Raw genomic sequence first — 21,057 nt, 5'->3', positions numbered from 1 at the left:
CTAGGTACCTAGGGGTCTTGATTAAAATCGCCAAGCCCTATATATCCCCGGAATCAGAAGAGTCCAGTAGATGAAATGGTATATTGCTTTAAAAAAACTGCCATAGATGGAAAAAGTTATAGAAGAAAACATGGCTGGAAAAGCTCTTTGATTCACCTCAATTTCAATATATTTTTATTTTAGATGTTACTTTCTGTAGGAAAACCTTTAAGGATCTACACAAATGACCACTTGCTGGATTCAGAATTTTGTCTACTTTTCAGAAATATTTAGCAGCCTGGGATCCAGCAAAGCTTTCACACCTATTTCTTTCACTAACTGGAAGGAGATTGAAAGAACAAAAAATAGTAAAAATGGGGCATGTCCCCGAAAAATGCCAAAATTGTGTTAAAAAATGTGGTTTTCTGATTCAAGTCTGCCTGTTCCCGAAAGCTGGGAAGATGGTGATTTTAGCACCACAAACCCTTTTGTTGATGCTGTTTTCAGGGGAAAAAAACGCCATGCTTTCTTCACTGGCCCTTTTTTCCCATTTGTCTGAAAAAATGAAATGTAGCTGTATTTTGGCTAATATCTTGCCCTCCTCCAGGGGAATCCACAAACTCTCTGAACCTTTAGAATCTCTAGGATGTTGGGAAAAAAGGACAGAAATTTAGCATGGATAGCTTATGTGGACAAAAAGTTATGAAGGCCTAACCACGAACTACCCCAAATAGCCAAGAAAGGGCTCAGCACTGGGGCAGAAAGGCCCAGCAGCTAAGGGGTTAAAATGACACTGGGCACCTCAGCTGTGCACCTATGGGTGCACCACGTATACTGGGGTCTATAAACCTACATGCCCTACCATATACTAGGGTCTTATAGGCAGGTTAACATAGTCAATTATAATTAGTGTAATTTGCATACTCATTTTATACAGAGCACATGCCCTGGGACTGGTTAGCAGTACTCAGGGTACCATCAGAATCAGGAAAATACCAGCAAAAAGTGAAAAGTGGGGGCAAAAAGCCCTGTTTTCTCACAAAGAGTAAATACTAGTAAACACAAACTTGAGGAAACACAAAATTGCAGAAAAATCAAAACATAAAAGGAATAAAAAAGTGACTAGTCCCCTGTTAACATGGTGTCTGAATAAGAAGAAGCCAGGCAACTCCAAAAAAGCACCAGTGTACCTACAATGAAACAAATGTGTGGGCAACACCTACCTTGTCACAAGCTGAGCGGACACGCTATGTGATTCCCTAAATAGCCTGTCATGAAGAGGGATGTGTCTGGAGGCGTGCCTGAGCACAGCGCTTTGCAGATTAGACAAATGGTTCCAAAGATATAGGCAAAATAAAATAACACTGTTCCTATGGAAAGCAGGTCCTACTATAACCTACTGACCACCACCATGTTACCTAATGGTAGTGGAACAATTAGGGCCTGAGTTATATGTTTTTAGGCCCTAATTGTTCCTACGAATCTTGTTGCACATGGGAAGTTTCATGGTGATCTATCAAGCAGGGGCTAAGAAAAAGAGCATTTCCCATTATAATTTTTATAGGGATTTTGAGGACGACTACAGTCTGAACTGCTAGGCAGAATTACCCTAAATTTGGCAAAAAAATAGCTTTTGGTCCAGAAACAAGCCTTTTTGTTGTTTGGTGTAAATCCATATAGTATTGAGATATTAAAAGAAAAAGAAATATAGATACCTAGAGGCACGAAGGCTTTCAGAATACTCATTATCTTGTACTGATATCTGATTGGCTGCCAGTACTTCAACTATAAAGTGTTGACAGCCATCAAAGACTCAGCTTCAGTCCTTCAAAAGGTAAAAAAAAGAAAATGGGGCAGGGTAGTGAACTCCTGACCCTTTAGCTCTGAACTGGGGTCAGGAAAAAAACAAATTTTCACTGAAAATCATGATGGATCTGCAAATTTTGCAAAAAACCCCACTTGTTTTGAATAGAGCCCCCAGAGGGGCCAGTTCCTGGGGGCATTTTGTAAAAAAAGGAGGAGGATTCACAGGGCCCTCTCCTAAGACTCTTTGTGCCCCAGTGACTACCACCTCCCTGGGGCTTTTAATAAATAAGTATGTGGGGGGCTCTGTGGCCCCCATGCCCTGGGACTACCACCTTCCCACAGCTGAAAAGTTATTTTAATGGGGAGGCCCATACAGCATCCCCCACAGTACTGGGGACCCCCACCTCTCAAGGGCTGAATGTTACATTTAGGCAGAGGGGCCCGCATGGCCCTCCAATGCCCGGGGACTGCCACCTCCCTAGGCTGAAAGAAAATTATGAAGGGGGTCCATTGTGAACCCCAGCCCTGGAGACCACCAGCTCCCCGGGGTAATTTATTACAAATAACGGGGCACATGGCCCCCCTGCAGCTCTGGAGACTGCCACATCACCGGGGCTGAAATAACATGATGTAGGGGGTTCATTGCAGACCCCTGGCCCTGGGGACCTCCACCTCCCTGTGGCAAGTCAGTGCAAATAAGAGGTGGCAGGGCAGCCTCCCTGCAGCCCTGGGGACCGCCACCTCCCCAGGGCTGAAATAAAATGATGTAAGGGGCCATCATGAACTCCTGACCTCAGGGACTACCACCTCCCTGGGCTAAGCTAAAATGCTAGAGGAGAGCTAAGACCATGAGTGGTGGAGTTTGGATTAACATATAGTAATTAGGACTGGGCCAAGGAATGCACTCCTCCAACAGAGTTTGTGGAATTAAGGCACTTTGCACTATGAGAAGTAGCTTGGAGTTCGTGTACTCTGCAATGCGGCATGGAGCGGAGTACATTGGCTCATGCGAGGTTGGGATTTGGTGTTCTCTCATGAGTGCCACAATACTCCGAGGATACTAGTGAGCATGTGCAAGACTTTGGCGGTCATTACAACATTGGCGGTAAAAGCCACTTACCGCCGTGCAGAAGACCGCCAACACACCGCCGCTGCCCGGAATTCCGCCACAGCTATTATGACCCACAGCTCGGAATCTGCCAAAATTCAGACACCCACACAAGTCCGCCACACCAAAGGTCAGTGATAAACTGGTGAAAACAAAACCTCCACCGTCACGCCAACAGATTTACGCCCACACCATCACGACCCACAAATCCACGCGTCGGTCTTTCAACCGCGGTATTCCATTGGCAGTACACACCGCCGCGCTCAAAATACACACACACTTACAAAACACAACCACATTGGACAATTCCAAATACACACACCTGATACACAGACACACACCACTCCCACACACCCAATACAATATAAAACAGACACCCACATCACCCACAAACCCTTACGACCAAAATTCACGAATGAAAGCCAGAGAGAGACACCACCATCAACAACACTAGCATGCACAGGCACACAACACCATCACCCACATAACTTCCATGCACCTCACACTACACCCCACTACATATCAGCACACTTATCACCCCACACACCACCCCACACATCACTTACACCACCCGATGGCACGGCAAAGACACCCCAGGTTCTCGGAGGAGGAGCTCAGGGTCATGGTGGAGGAAATCGTCCGGGTAGAGCCACAGCTATTCGGAGCACAGGTGCAGCACACCTCCATTGCAAGGAAGATGGAGCTATGGCGAAGAATAGTGGACAGGGTCAACGCAGTGGGACAGCACCCAAGAAATCGGGAGGACATCAGGAAGAGGTGGAACTACCTACGGGGGAAGGTGCATTCCGTGCTCTCAAGACACCACCTGGCGGTTCAGCGGACTGGCGGCGGACCCCTACCTCCTCCCCCACAACTAACAACATGGGAGGAGCAGGTCTTGGCGATTCTGCATCCTGAGGGCCTCGCAGGAGTAGGTGAAGGAATGGACTCTGGTAAGTCAAATCTTAACTATTACATCCCCCACCCTACCTGCATGCCACCACATACTCCCCCCTCACCCTCACCCCATCACTCCAACTCCTCACAAATGTCCCAACATCACAAACCACACATCCCAACACCAAGCCCTGCATGCAACAACAAAGCATGGACACCCACCACTAAAGCATGCCCACTGCTCATACCCATACACCCCCCTAAACCATCATCACACAAGGTCCCACACAGGAATGCTAGCACTGGGGTACACGGTCACCCACCCATTGCACACCATGACACACACAAATGCAATAATCATGCTTTTATACCCCTGCAGGACCCCTACCCAATGTCTCCGGACAGGAGGGTCCACACATGTCCACACCACCAACAGAAGAGGCCCACAGTGATGACAGCAGCTCTGTCCAACTGGATCTAGATGACCAGCCCGGCCCATCGGGGACCTCGGGACAGTCGGTTCCCCTCACACAGTCACTGGCCACCACAGAGCTTCCCCCCTCTGGAAACACCAGCACAGCACCCACCCAGCGGGCCCATACCTCCGTCCCCAGGACACGTCAATCAGGTGTGTGTCCACCACTACAGGGAACCCAGGCTAACCCACCACCCCAACAACAACAGGGACCTGGGGGCAGTGGTAGTGGGCACACGGTCCAGGGGACGAAGGCCCAGGAACACAGGGGAACAGGGAGGGCTGCTGTGCGACACGGGGCGGACACGCCCAGGGAACCCACTCTCCACAAGGCCCTTTCCTCCATCATGGGAGCCTACCACCACTCCCAGGAGACGATGGCAACGGTACTGGCCAAGTTTCAGGAGACCCAGCGCCTGCAGGAGGAACAGTATATTGGCTTCAGGGAGGAACTCATCAATTCCACCCTGGGCACCATCATAGGGGTGCTGAAGGAAGTACTCAACACCAGGAGGGACACTGTGGCACTACAAGGGGCCCCTGACACTAGCATGGACGATGAACTGCCCACTACCTCCGCCGGCGCTGGTGGACAGGAGGCACCGCCACAGGGCCACCACACCAGCACCCCATCCCCTGCAGAGGGAGAACCACCTCGCAAACGGTCCCTGAGATCCAGGACAAAGACAGAGAACGATGCCAAGACCCCCGCCAAGAAATGAGACCACCCTGATTGTCATCCTACTGTCCCACTTTGTCACCCTGTCCATCCTTAAACTGCCCCAGCTCCACTTCCTATGCCCATATGGGCAATGCACCCGTGAGACTAATAGACTGGACTCTGCCATGGACATTCCTCCACCATCACCCCTCACCATTTTCCAACCCCCTCCACTAATTTGCACTTAAATAAACAACCTTAAATCACAAAACAATCTGGAGTCTGTCTGTGATTTCGGAATACTGTATTAGCAATAACTGTGTCAAAAAGCATTTTCATTGGTAATGTCAACATACCTATGTCACACAGCTCTAGTCCATGAGGAATTAAAGCAGATGACACACAGTGGGATCCACATCTGTGAAATGGTCAGGGAAAGTGACAGCTCAGTGACCATACACTGGGTGAAAACGACAGACAGTAAAGAGGTAGTAGTGTTTAAGTCCATGTAGTAGGCAGGTTTGTATTCTTACCTGTGTCTCACTGGAAATATTGCTGGATCACTGAGTCCCTGTTGTCCATGTCTTATTCCTCTGCTTCCTCGTCTTCACTGTCCACAGGCTCCACAGCTGCAACAACACCGCCATCTGGACCATCCTCCTGCAGAAAAGGCACCTGTCGTCGCAAGCCAAGCTGTGAAGCATACAGCAGGCCACGATGATCTGGGACACCTTCTTTGGTGAGTAGAATAGGGATCCACCTGTTATATGGAGGCACCGGAACCTAGCCTTCAGGAGGCCGAAGGTCCGCTCGATCACCCTCCTAGTTCGCCCAATGGCCTAATTGTAGCGTTCCTCTGCCCTTGTCCTGGGATTCCTCACTGGGGTCAGTAGCCATGACAGGTTGGGGTAACCAGAGTCACCTGCAAATTGCGAGGGACAACTGTTAGACACACACTAACCTGGAGGGATATCCCTAGACCCAGACAACCATTCCCACTGACTAGCTTCCAGGTGCTCACCTAATAGCCACACACGGTGCCTCTGGAGTTGACCCATCACATAAGGGATGCTGCTATTCCGCAGGATGTAGGCGTCATGCACTGAGCCAGGGAACATGGCATTCACATGGGAGATGTACTGGTCTGCCAAACATACCTGTGGTGGGCTGTATTACGAGCGGATCAAGTAGAGTCAAAAGGTTGGGATATTTTTATAATTGAATTTTATTCTCTGTTCATTCACAGGCTATTTCTTTTAATCGTTGCTTTTAGGGTTTTAAGTCTTTGGAGTTTCTGCTTTCCTTGGCTTCTTTCTTGCTCCTAGGTTTTCCCCTTTTTCCGGTCGCCTTTGGTCTGGGGAGGATGGCCGTCTCTCTCTCGGGTTTCGGCCGAAAATGGAAGAAACAAAAATAAAGGAATCGGTAAGTACTTCTGGGATACTGGGTGGGGTACGGTGCTCGTGAGGTTTAAGGCAGTATGCGGGCAAGTTCGTGAGGGGGTGGTCAGGGTTGGGCTTTAGGGTAGCTGGGGTCCATAGTGCGCTTATATCCCTTCTTGCCCCTTCCCTTGTCTCTCCTTCACCCTCCCCGTCCTTCCTCCCACTTCCCTGGTGCCTTTCCCCGTAACTGAACCTCCCCGTGATACTCCCGTCCCTAGGAGGGACCGTACCTTGTCAAGCCACGACCATCCTGGGTCGTGGCGGCTTTCTCGCTTCTCCGACGTCTCTTCCTTCTCCGGCTCCCGCGTTACGTTGTTTCCTCTGAGGGCTTTTCCCTGGATCCTCGCTGGGATGGCTATCGGGTCTGTCCTCCTCTCTCCGATCGGGGTTTCCTTTCCGCCCGTCTCCTCCCCGTCTCGCGTTCCAGTCGCTCTCCGCTCTTCTCCTCCCTGGTGCTCCGTCGCTCGCTTCCCTTCCGGATCCGCCTCCCTCTTCACTCCGTGTATCCGGAAGTCGTCGACGCTGTAACGACGTGGCGTCTCCCCGTTGCCAGGGGAACGCCGCGCCGATTCCATGTAGCCGGCCGAAAGATGGCGGACTCGAGGTGAGTGAGACGGGGCCCCCTGGACCCGTCTACAATACCATCTGTACATTCATGGAATGATAACTCTTCCGGTTTCTGTACACCTGTTCACTCCTGTGGGGGGGTACCAAAGCCACATGTGTCCCATCAATGGCACCTAGGATGTTGGGGATATGTCCCAGGGCATAGAAATCACCTTTCACTGTAAGCAAATCCTCCACCTGAGGGAAAACGATTTAGCTCCGCATGTGTTTCAGCAGGGCAGACAACACTCTGGACAACACGTTGGAAAACATAGGCTGGGACATCCCTGATGCTATGGCTGCTGTTGTTTGAAATTACCCACTTGCAAGGAAACGGAGCACTGACAGCACCTGCACTTGAGGGGGGATTCCTGTGGGATGACGGGATCCCCGCTGTCCAGGAGGCCACCGCCAGCCCCAGCCCAGCTGCCCAGGAAGCCAGCCCCAGCCCAGCTGCCCAGAAGGCCACCGCCAGCCCCAGCCCAGCTGCCCAGGAGGCCACCGCCAGCACAAGCCCAGCTGCCCGGGAGGGCACCGTCAGCACAAGGCCAGCTGCCCAGGAGGGCACCGCCAGCACAAGCCCAGCTGCCCAGGAGGCCACCGCCAGCAGAAGCCAGCTGCCCAGGAGGCCACCACCAGCACAAGCCCAGCTGCCCAGGAGGCCACCGCCAGCACAAGCCCAGCTGCCCAGGAGGCCACCACCAGCACAAGCCCCACTGGGCCACGAAGGACCGCCAGCACAAGCCCCGCTGGGCCATGAAGGACCGCCAGCAAAAGCCCCACTGGGCCATGAAGGACCGCCAGCAAAATCCCCGCTGGGCCATAAAGGACCGCCAGCAAAAGCCCCGCTGGGCCATGAAGGACCGCCAGCAAAAGCCCCCTGGGCCATGAAGGTCCGCCAGCAGCTGAGTCACTGCAATGGAGACCGAGGTCTCAAGCACCGCTGAACAGGGCACTGCCGTCTCAAGCACCGCTGAACAGGGCACCGCCATCTCAAGCACTGCTGAACAGGGCACCGCCAACTCAAGCACCGCTGAACAGGGCACCGCCAACTCAAGCACCGCTAGCCCATGAGCGGCATGGGCACTGACGCAACTGGGTCCGTCACGGGGTGAGTGATGCACTCTGGGCATCAGTCCCCCTCCAGAACCAGTGGAGACATCCATCCACTACCTCTGTCCTTCAAAGGATGAAGCACTCTGGGCACCAGTCCCCCCCCAGAACCAGTGGAGAGATCCATCCACTACCTCTGTCCTTCACAGGATGAAGCACTCTGGGCACAGTCCCCCTCCAGAACCAGTGGAGACATCCATCCACTACCTTTGTCCTTCACAGGATGAAGCACTCTGGGCACCAGCCCCCCTCCGGAACCAGTGGAGACATCCATCCACTACCTCTGTCCTTCACAGGATGAAGCACTCTGGGCACCAGTCCCCCTCCAGAACCAGTGGAGACTGTTATCCACTTGAGAGACTGTGGCTTTGCACTCCCCAGGATTGAACAGTGGGCAAATCACCCACTGCAGAGACTTGAGAGACTGTGGCTTTGCACTCCCCAGGATTGAACAGTGGCCAAACCACCCACTGTAGAGACTTGAGAGACTGTGGCTTTGCACTCCCCAGGATTGAACAGTGGCCAAACCACCCACTGTATAGACTTGAGAGACTGTGGCTTTGCACTCCCTAGGATTGAACAGTGGGCAAACCACCCACTATAGAGACTTGAGAGTCTGTGGCTTTGCACTCCCCAGGATTGAACAGTGGGCAAACCACCCACTGTATAGACTTGAGAGACTGTGGCTTTGCACTCCCCAGGATACATCAGTGGGCATTGAGCCCCCTCGTGGATCTGGCTTCGTGCACTCATCCGGCTGAGGTACCCCCTTCCCTTCCCCCTGAGGTGCCTGTTGTATTTCTATCTGATGCCCCTGCAGTGTTCTCTCTGTTTTGATCGGGTATCGAGTGTGGGCCTCGCCCATGCATTTTGGGCCCAGTGGTCCACGGACTTTAAATGGTGCAATACCTGGACCTGTATTATTGGTGTACATATTTGTTTATAGTGTATATATATTTTGGAGTACTGGATTTTAATAGATTACAATTGTTACAATCATTTCCTTTTGTCTTTGCATTCTTCCGGGGGGCTTGGGGGTGTAACTGTAATGTATCAACATGTATTAGTATGTGTGTTGTAGTGGGTGAGGGTGGGAGTGGGGGTGTTGCTTGTGTGTGTCCCTGTTTTTTGCCTCCCCCTCCCCTGTGTCGTAGGTGCAGTACTCACCGTTGTCTTCGCTGCCGGCATTCGTGCTCCTGGTAGAGGAGCAGGAAGACTATCGCAGGTAGAATTTGGAGTTCCGGTTCCATGATGTCCTCGTTCCTCGTGGGGTGTGTAGAGGTGAGCGTTTTCCCTTCGTAATTCCTGTTTCCGCCGTGTTTTTATCTGCGGTGAATCCGCCCCGGAAAAGGTGGCGGATTGGCCTGTCATAATAGTGTGGGCGGTACATTGTCTCCCGCCTGTCTGTTACCGGTGACCGCCGCGCTGTTTGTTTGCACTGCAGTGGCGGTCTGAGTGTTAAAGTGGCTGTCTTTGTTGGCGGTTTCCGCCACAGTCGTAATTGCAATATTTTTACTGCCGGCCTGTTGGCGGTCTTACCGCCGCTTTAACACCATCCGCCAGGGTTGTAATGACCACCTTAATGTCCCACTCTGCAGTTCTGGGGTGCTGTCTTCAACTTCCAGTGAGGGCAGTCTTGTCTCAGAGCAGCTAATATCGGCAATCACAGCATCAGAAAAATCAGACCCAACCTGTGCATTGGCTTGGTTTCAAGTGGCAGGTCTTAACTCCAGTGCAGAGATGAAGGCAAAAGAGGTCCAGCAAGTGGCAGCACCAATGACACTTGAAACGGTGTCCCAGGAGTATCTGGAGAACCCACAAACGATGTATGTGAATCAAAACCCATTGGTGTATTGGTATGGGAAGATGTGCCAACGGCCACAGATTAGCAGGCAGGCGATTAAGTACCTGGCTTGTCCTGAAGCCAGTGTGTCTTCTGAACATGTGTTCAGTGGAGCTGGTGCAGTTGTAACAATGAGAAGGGCCAGTATTTCATCCCAAAACATGGATTAACCATGATAAAAATTAATCAGCTTTTTATAACACCTGATTATACTGTTCCTGAAACTCCACAGGAGGAGGAAGAGGGTGATTGCTAAAAAATCTAGTGTGTTTGCTGACCAACTTCTGGATGAACCACCTGAGGGTAAGGATGAATTCTACATCCCAGACTGAGTATGTCAGTGCCACCATCAAACTTTTTAATTCTTTCTCGCAGAACTTCTTTCTTTCTTCCTTTGCAAAAATACAAAAATGCTATTGGAACATTATTTTTGTGTCAGGTTTATGATGCTCCACCATTTTTTAGTAACATATCATGTGGTCAGAATGGACATGGACCTTTGTGCAGTGAAGAAGCGCCCCCATTCCCTTCTGGACTTTGGAGGCAATGTCTGCCTCCCTCACATGTCATTGTCTATCTTTTTTTTACATCACCTATCAGGGCTGTCCAAGAAGTTCATTGTTTGAAAGACTGCCAATGCCAGTGCCAAATTCCTATGTGTTTCTAGTTCAACCTCTGTGCTTGCATTGGAAGAGGTAAATACTAACTATTGTACCAACAAGCGGTGATATGATATTTATTGATGGTGAGTGATGATTGATGATGCATGTGGTGGCTGACAGTGAGAGAGGGAGTTTAACACATTTATAAACTTGATTCTGATGTTTTGCAATGTTTGGGGGTTGATGGGTGATCATTTTTTCCTGAAAGTGATTGGTCTTTCAAACTCAGTGAATTTTACCTCCAGGGTTCACTCCTTTTTTCTAGTTTCTCAGACCAGACTTGTCACTTTAGTTACCAAACACAAATTTACCAAAAATAATCCAGTTCTGTTTCTCTATTTGTGCTTTGAAAGCAGTGCACCCTCACTACACAGATCTACCTTGCTCAGTTTGGGACTGGGGCGGAGTTCCTCAGAATCCGGAGGAGGAGGATGGAAGGACTCAGGGTTCGACTACCTCAACAGCTAGAACAAGAAAGTTATCGACTTCAAGGAGAAACCATGATGATGGCGAAGATTTTGAGGCCTAGTATTCACTGAGCTCCGTGGAATGAAGAGAGGTGTGTTGTTGGGAAATGGTGCTGAGTATGTCTTTGCTGCATTGCTGGCCCAAACGCCAAACTCCTCTTATGTTCTTGCTCTGCCTTTGAGTTTTCTAGGTATACTCCCGACTTCTCAAGAAAGTTTACCTTACTTCCTTTTGTCCTTCTCCTTTAGTCTACATTACAGTTAATGTTTTTTTTCAATATGCATGCCTTCTCCTAGTCCTCTCCTGCATGAAGCTCAAGACTCCATCTTCCCTACTGGACAGGTTTAGTCAGCAGGCACCTAAGAGTGACAGACATTTCAAGAAGAATGGAGATGCACTGCTCAATTTGGCAATACAGTATTGCTTTCCTTCTAAAAATCATAATTTTTAGAACTGGGTGGGTTAATTTCAACCTCCATCATTTGTATTTTTCAAACCTGGAAGACATAATGTTAGACTTGGCATTCTTGGAGTGGTCTCCCCTAATTTTTTGCCTCTGCTTCCCAGGTTGTTGATGTGTGCTGGAGTCTGTTTTTTGCTGTTTTTGATACTCTAGGCACTTTGCCACTGCCAACCAGAGCTAAAGTGCAAGTGATCCTATGCAAAATGTATGTGTAATTGGCTGATCCATGATTGGCATATTTGATGTACTAGTAAGTCCCTAGTAAAGTGCAATAGAGGTGCCCAGGGCCTGTATATCAAATGCTACTAATGGGCCTGCAACACTGGTTGTGCCACCCACATTAGCAGTCCTGTAAACATGGCTCAGACCTGCCACTGTAGTGTCTGTAGGTGAAGTTTTACATTGCCAATTCTACTTGGCATGTTTACCCACTTCCCATCACATCACAGCTGGAGAAACGATGCGCAACACCCGCTTGCAGCTGCTGATTACGATGAAAACCCCACGCAGCACGGTTTTCTAACACCATGCAACTGGATATTTCATGCATCGTCCCTGGGCGTCAAAGTCATCCCAACACTGTGCGGATCAGAGGTGCCCCTTCCGGAAATTGACGCATACCTCTCTTGCCGAGGGAGAAAAACTACGTATCGCCGACCCTACTGGAAAAGAAACAACACACGGCCTCCCTTGCAAGGAAGGAATCAATGCGTCACTGACTTTTTCGATGCACGCTACCCCTGCAGCTTTATTTTTATTGCAAACCAGGTATTGTGTGCAAAATCATCATTTCCATTGTTTTCGATGGAGTAGGACTCTTATCTTTTTGAAGATTCATATTTTAACTTGTGTATGTTGGATTTTTGTTATTTTGTTCTTGTTTGATTTAGATAAATATTGTCTAATTTCCTACACATGTGTGGTGTCCATTTTGTAGTGTTTTCACTGTATTACTGTGTGTGTTGGTACAAATATTGTACTTTGCACATTGCTTCTGAGTTAAGCCTGCCTGCTCATGTCAAGCTACCAAGGGGGTGAGTGGGGGTTAACCAGGTATGTTTCTCCTTTGCACTGACTAGAGTGACTGTTCTTGCTTGGACAGAGGGTAACCTGCCTGCCAACCAAAGACCCCATCTCAAACACATAACATTTAGAGATACACTGGCCCGTATTTATACTTTTTGACGCTAAACTGCGCTAACGCAGTTTAGCATCAAAAAGTTTAGCGCCGGCTAACGCCATTCTGAAGCGCCATGCGGGCGCCGTATTTATTGAATGGCGTTAGCCGGCGCTAGCAGACCGGCGCTGCCTGGTGTGCGTGGAAAAAAACCACGTACACCAGGCAGCGCCGGCGTAGGGAAAAATGGCGTTAGGGCATCTTAAAATGGTGCAAGTCAGGTTGACGCAAAAAAATCGCCTCCACCCGATTTGCGCCATTTTTAACGACGCCCAGATGCCATTTACATGACTCCTGTCTTAATAAAGACAGGAGTCATGCCCCCTTGCCCAAAGGCCATGCCCAGGGGACTTCTGTCCCCTGGGCATGGTCATTGGGCATTGTGGCATGTAGGGGGGCACAAATCAGGCCCCCCTATGCCCAAAAAAATTATTTAAAAAAAAAATTATGTACTTAGCTGAACTTACCTGAATATCCCTGGGATGGGTCCCTCCATCCTTGGGTGTCCTCCTGGGGTGGGCAAGGGTAGCAGCGGGGGTCCCTGGGGGCATGGGAGGGCAGCTGTGGGCTCATTTTGAGCCCACAGGTCCCTTAACGCCTGCCCTGACCCAGGCGTTAAAAAGAGGCGCAAATGCGGGTTTTTTTGCCCCGCCCACTCCCGGGGGTGATTTTTGCCCGGGAGTATAAATACGACGCATTTGCGTCGCAGTCATTTTTTTAGACGGGAACGCCTACCTTGCATCTCATTAACGCAAGGAAGGCGTTCACGCAAGAAAATGACGCTCTTTCCTCCTACTTTGGCGCTAGACGCGTCTAACGCCAAAGTATAAATATGGCGTTAGTTTTGCGCAGATTTTGCATCGAAAAAAACGACGCAAATTTGGCGCAAACAGAGTATAAATATGCCCCACTATCTTTTGTCTTTCCTGGGCAGAAGGACTATTTCCAATGCATTTAAATGAACTGTGTCATACTTATTGCTTCACTGTTTCCTTCCACAACAGATTGATGATAGTGTGCTGCACAGCATCCCAATGAATAGTGTTGTGGTTTCTTTTTGTACAGTGTTTGTCTTTGTTATACCTTTCCAAAAATCCCCTTCCCCATCCATTCATTAAGCCGCTAACCCTCTTCCACCAGACTGTGTGATTTATTGAGGTGTGATTTAATTTTACACCATAATTGGATCACACACTTGCTGGGGCGGATATGGTGACACCAACTCACTGCAAGACCTTTTATTACCTGAGCAATATTCCACACAACATCATAATTCATGCCTTATGTTGTGTGTTGCATTAACGCTTAACTTTGTCCAATCCCTCTTGACTCTGAACTCACTGCTCCTGACTCCATGATTTCATTACCTAAGTTTACTTTTTAAATTCTAGCTCCCCGTCATTGCTCAGAAGAAGTTGATCTTGCTAGTTTTTATTATTGTATCAAGTCTTCTTTGCTGTGTGTCAAATACCACCATTTTGGTAACCTGGCCCCAGTCTTCCTACAGTTATGACTTAATAGGACCCATTAACTCTCTGTTTTCTTTCAATCTAGTTGACAGTGATGGATAACCCTTTGATTAATTATGCAGTTGAAGTTTGCATAGGGGAAAGTGGCACCTTCTGTCTTTCCTGTTAGCATGCTAGCATGCTAGCCTGCTACTTCTACTTCCACCCTATTAAAATGCCACCATGGGGAAAACCCTGCAGTAATAAGCCTCCCTTGCTTCATCTATTCAGGAAAGAGAATAACTATGGATTGAAGTGGACTTGTTAAGTTAGTAATTAACTCCTACTGAAGAAGATGGCTATGTGTATCTAGGTTTTTGTAGCCAAAATAGGCCCTGGCAATCATCCCCTAGTCTCAATATAGGTGCAGATGGCAGTAGTGCAAGGGTATAAGTAAATTACATATACTGCTTTTAGTAGATTTAGAAAACAGGCTAAACTAAAAGACAGCAGTGCAAACTAAAACACACAAAAAAATAATTTGAGGCATAAATGGCGTAAAATAAATTACCCCTTTTTTAATTTTAACAAATACAGGAAGTCACCCTTTCCACCCACAACAGATCCACCCCTTCCCCAACAAATAGCCCATTCCCTGAAAAGTCCATCTAAAGTCCAAAGTGAAGCCCGGTCCCAACTCCCTCTACACCCCCTCTACCTACAACAAGTCCCACCCACCAAAACAATATATTTTTTTTAAAGGGCTCAGAAGAAGGCATTGTTCATATGGGTCTGGAGCTAATCCATGCTCTGCTCTATGCTCGCTAGCAGGCGTTGAATGCAGGACACAAACCTGGAGTTGCCTGTCCAAGCAGGCGGGGGTGGCAGTCATGAACTCTGATAGCTGGTGGCAGCACTGGTGATGTAGTAGCCAGGAGGCTGGAGGCTGGTGCTGGTGTGCTGCTGAGCTGGGTCCTGGGTCCGAGGCAGCTATTTCACCCTCTTCCTCCTGCAGGACCACCAGGTACCTGTATTTGGCCTGGATGTTCTCCAGCCTCTGACGCTGCATACTGGCTGCTCTCTCCTGCCTTGTTAGTGTTCGTCTAGCAGAAGCAACTATATTGAGAAAACAAAAATAAAAAACAAAGATACTGCAGTGCTAACCGAACTATTGCAAACAATGCTCTGAACAATCACTTCAAAAATAGGTAGTGGGTGGCACAGTAGCACTACATTGCTGGTGCCCTAGGAACATTGGAATTTGATGTGATTATGATTAGAAGAATCACAGGGCCAATTTTTTGTTTACCAACATAAAAAGCACTGAGGGTCTGGTGGAAAAGAATTAAGTTAAAATAACCCCCAATTAAAAAAACTGTGATTTTATTTTTTTGCTTAAAGGCTCTTCTAGTTAAACATACACTTTTAGTGGAAAAATAAAAATGAATTACCTCTCAGTTCTGAGTAAGGCATTATGCACTATGGACTACAGGTTGTTGTTTCATATTAATGAAAGCATGCTAGCCAGTGCATTGAGTAGCTAGGCAGCTGTAGTTGACAATCATCTGTCTTTAATTCCAATGGCCCTGCTCTTTCCCAAATGCCTTTCACTTAGTTTCTACCCTGACTCCAAAGAGACAGATGAATATTTAAGATATCACACATGTCATGTATAAAATGCAGATATATTATTTTTCTTATCTTCTGTAAGTAGACGGTGGGGAAAAAGATGCACTGCACTACAGGGAGAGGAACGGGGTACATAGATTGAATTTGGCCACACTTCCCCCTCCCCCCAATAAAACATATTAATGCTTGGCCCTGGGGGATTGGGTCCCCGTGGCTGAAATCAGCCAGGGGAAGGGGGACATGTGGCCCTCTCCCCCCCAGAAAGGACATTATAGATGGCCAGGCATTGGGGAATGAGGTCCTCGGGCCCAAGATCAGCCAGCGAAGAGGGCTGCATGGTCCACATGCCCCGAAAAAATTTAGAAGTCCTGGCCACGGGAATGGGGTCCCTGGGGCTAGAACCAGCCAATTGAGGGGGGGCCATGTGGCCTCCATCTTCAAATAATAAATATATAAATGCCAAGCCCTGGGGGATGGGGTTCCCAAAGATGAAATTAGCTGAAGAAGGGAAGGCTTTGTGGCCTCCCTCCCCCCAAAAGAATTTTGGAAGGCTGGGCCCTGGGGGATGGGGTCCCAGGGGCCGATATCAGCTGGGGGAGGGAGGGCACACAGGCCCATGACCAACTCCTGCTGAGCATGGGCAAAGGCCACATACAGCATGGGGTTGGGTGATTGGAGGGGTGGGCCACAGGGCTTGGCAACCGGCCAGGCACTGTGGCCAACCACCACTGCACACACCTGAAGGCCATGCTCAGAAGTTGTTGGAATAAAATATAGTAATGACAACACAGAAATTCACTGAAAAAAACAAAGGTTAGTGGGACGTTATAGTTGGTAAATAGATCTTGTTTTAAAGCATAGAAATTCACTTAAAAAACAAAGGTTACAGGGATGTTATAGTTAGGCCACATCTTAAACTCTCAAAACCATAGAATTTCACCTGTTAGGGTTGTCTCACGTTACTATAACTTGTGCTTTAAGGTAACTTTAACGAGCGCCCTTTCCATGCACTGCTAATTATCCCAAAAATTATGGCACTCATGCCATTGTTGATAACATCAGTGATAATATTAATGAAATATTTGCAATAACATTTTTGACAAAAAACTGTGCATGGCAGGGTTGGCAGGGTAAATTACAGTTACCTTAGGGCACGAGCTACAGTTACTTGAGATACTAACTATAATAGGCGATCTATGGTTTTGCATGTTTAAAGTATGTGTGTAACAGTAATGTCCATGTAACCTTTGTTTCTTTTTAAGTGACTATAGATAGATAGATAGATAGATAGATAGATAGATAGATAGATAGATAGATAGATAGATAGATAGATAGATAGATAGATAGATAGATAGATAGATAGACAGATAGAACTTACTGGTGGTCGCCAGCAGATAGTTATAGTTAGGAACATGTTGCCATAGAAAAAGTGGTTTTTGACCTGCACAGTTTGACTAATCCTCACGAAATTAAAAAAAATAAAGTGTGCCAATAATTATTGTTGCACATAGAAAGTTTTGGGGTGATCCCTTAAGCGGGGGCTGAGAAAATGCGGGGTGCAAACAAGTGTGTTTCCCATGATAATTCCCATGGGACCTTTGCACACAACTACAGCCCGAACTGCTGGATGGAATGACACAAAATTTGGCGGAAAGGTAGGTTTCAGTATGCAGATTATACTTTTGCATATTTGGTGTAAATCCATTCAGTAATTTATGAGAAATCAAAGAAAATCCAAAGAAAATCCAAATTTGTGTATTTGAGGTTGCAAATAATTTGTGAACATTTGTGAATATTCACAAATGTGCATGAATAGAAGCGCTATAATTAACCAGTTACAATCTGAAATGAAAGTTTTGGCTGCCATTTTAAGGTCTCCGGACACAGTCCCTGGGACTGGAAAGAAAAAGAAAAAGTACTGTAAGTGGTCAGGGTGGAGGTACCCCGACCCCAGGAGTGTGATATAGGGCTATTTAAGTGTCAAATTATGGGTATGAAATTATTTTTGTGCTCCACATGTGATATTCAAGATTAATCAAGATTAATTGTGGATAAGCAAAAAAAAAATTAACAAAATCACACTCATTCTTACAGTAATTAATTCACTCATACATGCATTCAGAGACTCATGCACCCACTTACAGACCAACTCTGACACCGATGCACCCTCTGGCAGACCCACTCAGACTCTCATGCATCCACTCACAGAGTGATTCAGACCCTCACACTCACACTCCCACTTTCACACCCAGACAGATACTCTCACACCAAGGAACACGCTCTCACACTTATTTTCACATGAATAGAGACTAATGGTTTGGCTGTGCATGGTGCGTGGTTCTGTGGTTATGGGTGTTGGCCATCCCCTGCTGTGCACAGCCGAAGACTGTGTGAGGCACAGGCTTGGTTGGTTATAAGATTTTGACCATAGGGCTGTCCGCGGGCCGGGCACTGTGGCCAACTCTTGCTGCACATGGCCAAAGGCTATGCGCAGCGTGAGGTTGTGTTGGTATAGGCCCCGCGCTGCAGTGGTTGGATTAACATATAGTAATGAAAATTACTTTACGTTAAAATAACATAGAAAATCACTGAAAAAACTAAAATTTACAGGGACTTTACAGCTAGAATTAATATCCCAAATAACTATGGGCCACATGTAGGAAGCAGTTTGCACGTCACAAGCAGCGAATTTTGCTGTTTGCGACGTGCAAACTGCACTCTGCAATGCACAAAACCCGTTTTGCGATTCTGTAACCTGGTTTGCGCGTCGCAATTAGGAAGGGGTGTTCCCTTCCTAATTGCGAGTCGCAATGCAGGATTGTTTTGTGACCGCAAACGCGGTTGCAAACCAATTGCAGTTAGCACCCATTTCACCCCATGGGACCCCTTCCCCGTTGTGAATGGCACTGCTAATATTTTTTCAGAGCAGGCCACGTTTTATTTTTTAGTTTTGTAATGCATCACGTTTTCCTTTAAGGAAAACGGGCTGCATTACAAAAAAAAAAACTGCTTTATTTAAAAGCAGTCACAGACATGGTGGTCTGCTGTCTCCAGCAGGCCACCATCCCTGTGAGTGCCGTGATTCTCAAGGGGTCACAGATTGCGACCCACCTCATTAATATTCATGAGTTGGGCATTTGCGACCCCGTTGCGAGTCGCAAACTGTCAGGGACACTGTTGTACATACGGTTTTGCGAGTCGCGAATTGCGAGTCGCTCTGACTCACAATTTGTGAGTCGCAAAACCCAATGTACCTACATCTGGCCCTATATCTCATGCCCTAAGTTAACTATAACTCATGCACTCGCCTTGCCCTACTAATTAACCCACAAATTATGGCACTCATGACATCTTTGACAACATCATTGATAATATCAATGTAGTATTTGCAGCAAATTTTTGACAGAAAAGCTGTTCATGGCTAGTTCGTGAGTAATAGTTGTCTTAGGGCACAGGTTATAGTTACTTGAGATAACTCTAACTATAACAGATACATTTCTATGATTTTTAACGTTTAAAATGTGAGCCTAGCTATAATGTCCCTGTAATCTTAGGTTTTTAAAATGAATATATATATATATATATATATATATATATATATATATATAGATAGAGAGAGAGAGAGAGATACACATAGCATCAAAGTACACAGATGGAGAGACGTAGAATTAAGAATCATAAATCTATTCTTACCAATCAACAGAATATGTAATTTCCTTGACCATACAGTAGAAGATCTACAATGGATGTATCTGTAGGTCAATGGCCCTCCTTACGATCCTTGTGGTCGGTGATAAAGTTTGGTAATACCGCTAACAGGCTGGCGGTAATACTGGTAACAGGCCGGCAGTAATTACTGCCAAATTATGACCATGGCAGAAAGATCTCCAAAAGACAGCCAATGTACCACTCTGACTGCCAGGGCGAAAACAACAGGCACCACGGTGGTAGCCGCTTACAGCCAGGCAGAATACAAAGTTTTGCCCACCATATTAAGACACAGGAAACCGCCACCTCTTCCAGGGCAGTACCAATGAAATCAAAAGCCTGGCGGAAACAGAGCTCAGAAGTGAAAGGACTCACACCATTGGAGACACAAGGAAGAACCATGCCACCAAGGAACCAGAACTGCATGTATTTCCGATGATATTCTACGTTCTGCTCTACCACGAACACAAACGCCAGCAAAGATGATGACGGTGAGTACAGATGCCTCGCACACAAGGGAGGGAAGGAGGAAAACAACAGTGACATACAATCACACCATACACATAGCCCATACACACAACCAGATGCACAAGAAAACAAGTTAATCCCCCTAAATCGGCTGAATAATGTAAGGACAAAACAGATTTACTAAAGTGACTGTAATAATAGCAACACAGTATAAAAATAACTTACCCAATGTTGCAGATATCTACAAATGTACAGAAAAAGGGACAGTGCCCAGTCCTCAGTTTGTGTGGGCCACAAGGCCACAAGGCAAAGTCCAAGGTCCCACTTGTCACCTGCATCAATACAGAGAGAACACTGCAGGGGCATCAGTTGGCAAATAGGCAGGCACCTCAGAGGGAGTGGGGGGGCACCTCAGCTGGGAGCGGAAACAAGACCACTGGTTCTGGAGAGGGCAACATGCCCTGTGCTTGGTCCTGGGGAGTGCAAGGCCACAGTCTCTTGAGTGGGTGTCTTGCCCACTGGTTATGGAGGGGGCAACATGCCCTGTGCTTGGTCCTGGGGAGTACAAGGCCACAGCCTTTCGAGTGGGTGTCTTGCCCACTGATTCTGGAGGGGGCAACATGCCCTGTGCTTGGTTCTGGGGAGTGATAAGCCACAGTCTCTCGAGTGGGTGTCTTCCCCACTGATTCGGGAGCAGACAGGCCGCACAGCAGCCTGTGGAGGCAGGATCACATTGCGCCCACCGGCAGTGACGGCTGCACTGTGGTGGTGCTGGTGGTGGTGGGAGGCTCCTGCACATCCCCTGCACCCTCGGATGGATGCACTGTGCTGGTGCTGGTGGTGGTGGGAGGCTCCTGCACATCCCCTGAAGCCTCAGATGAATGCACAACCATGGTTGGTGGTGGGGGCTCCATGACAACTGCTGGTGCGGGCTCCTGGCCCTTCTTGCCTGCTGGTGCAGGCTCCTTTCCCTTTCAGGTGGCAGATGCAGGCTACTTGCCCTTCTTGCCTGCTGGTGCAGGCACCTTGCCCTTCATGCCTGCTGGTGCAGGCTCCTTGCCCTTTTGGGTGGCAGGTGCAGGCTCCTTGCCCTTCTTGCCTGCTGGT

This window comes from Pleurodeles waltl, chromosome 1_2 (assembly GCF_031143425.1).
Source record: "Pleurodeles waltl isolate 20211129_DDA chromosome 1_2, aPleWal1.hap1.20221129, whole genome shotgun sequence".
In the NCBI taxonomy this organism is placed as follows: Eukaryota; Metazoa; Chordata; class Amphibia; order Caudata; family Salamandridae; genus Pleurodeles; species Pleurodeles waltl.
Note: the sequence above shows the minus strand (reverse complement) of the source record.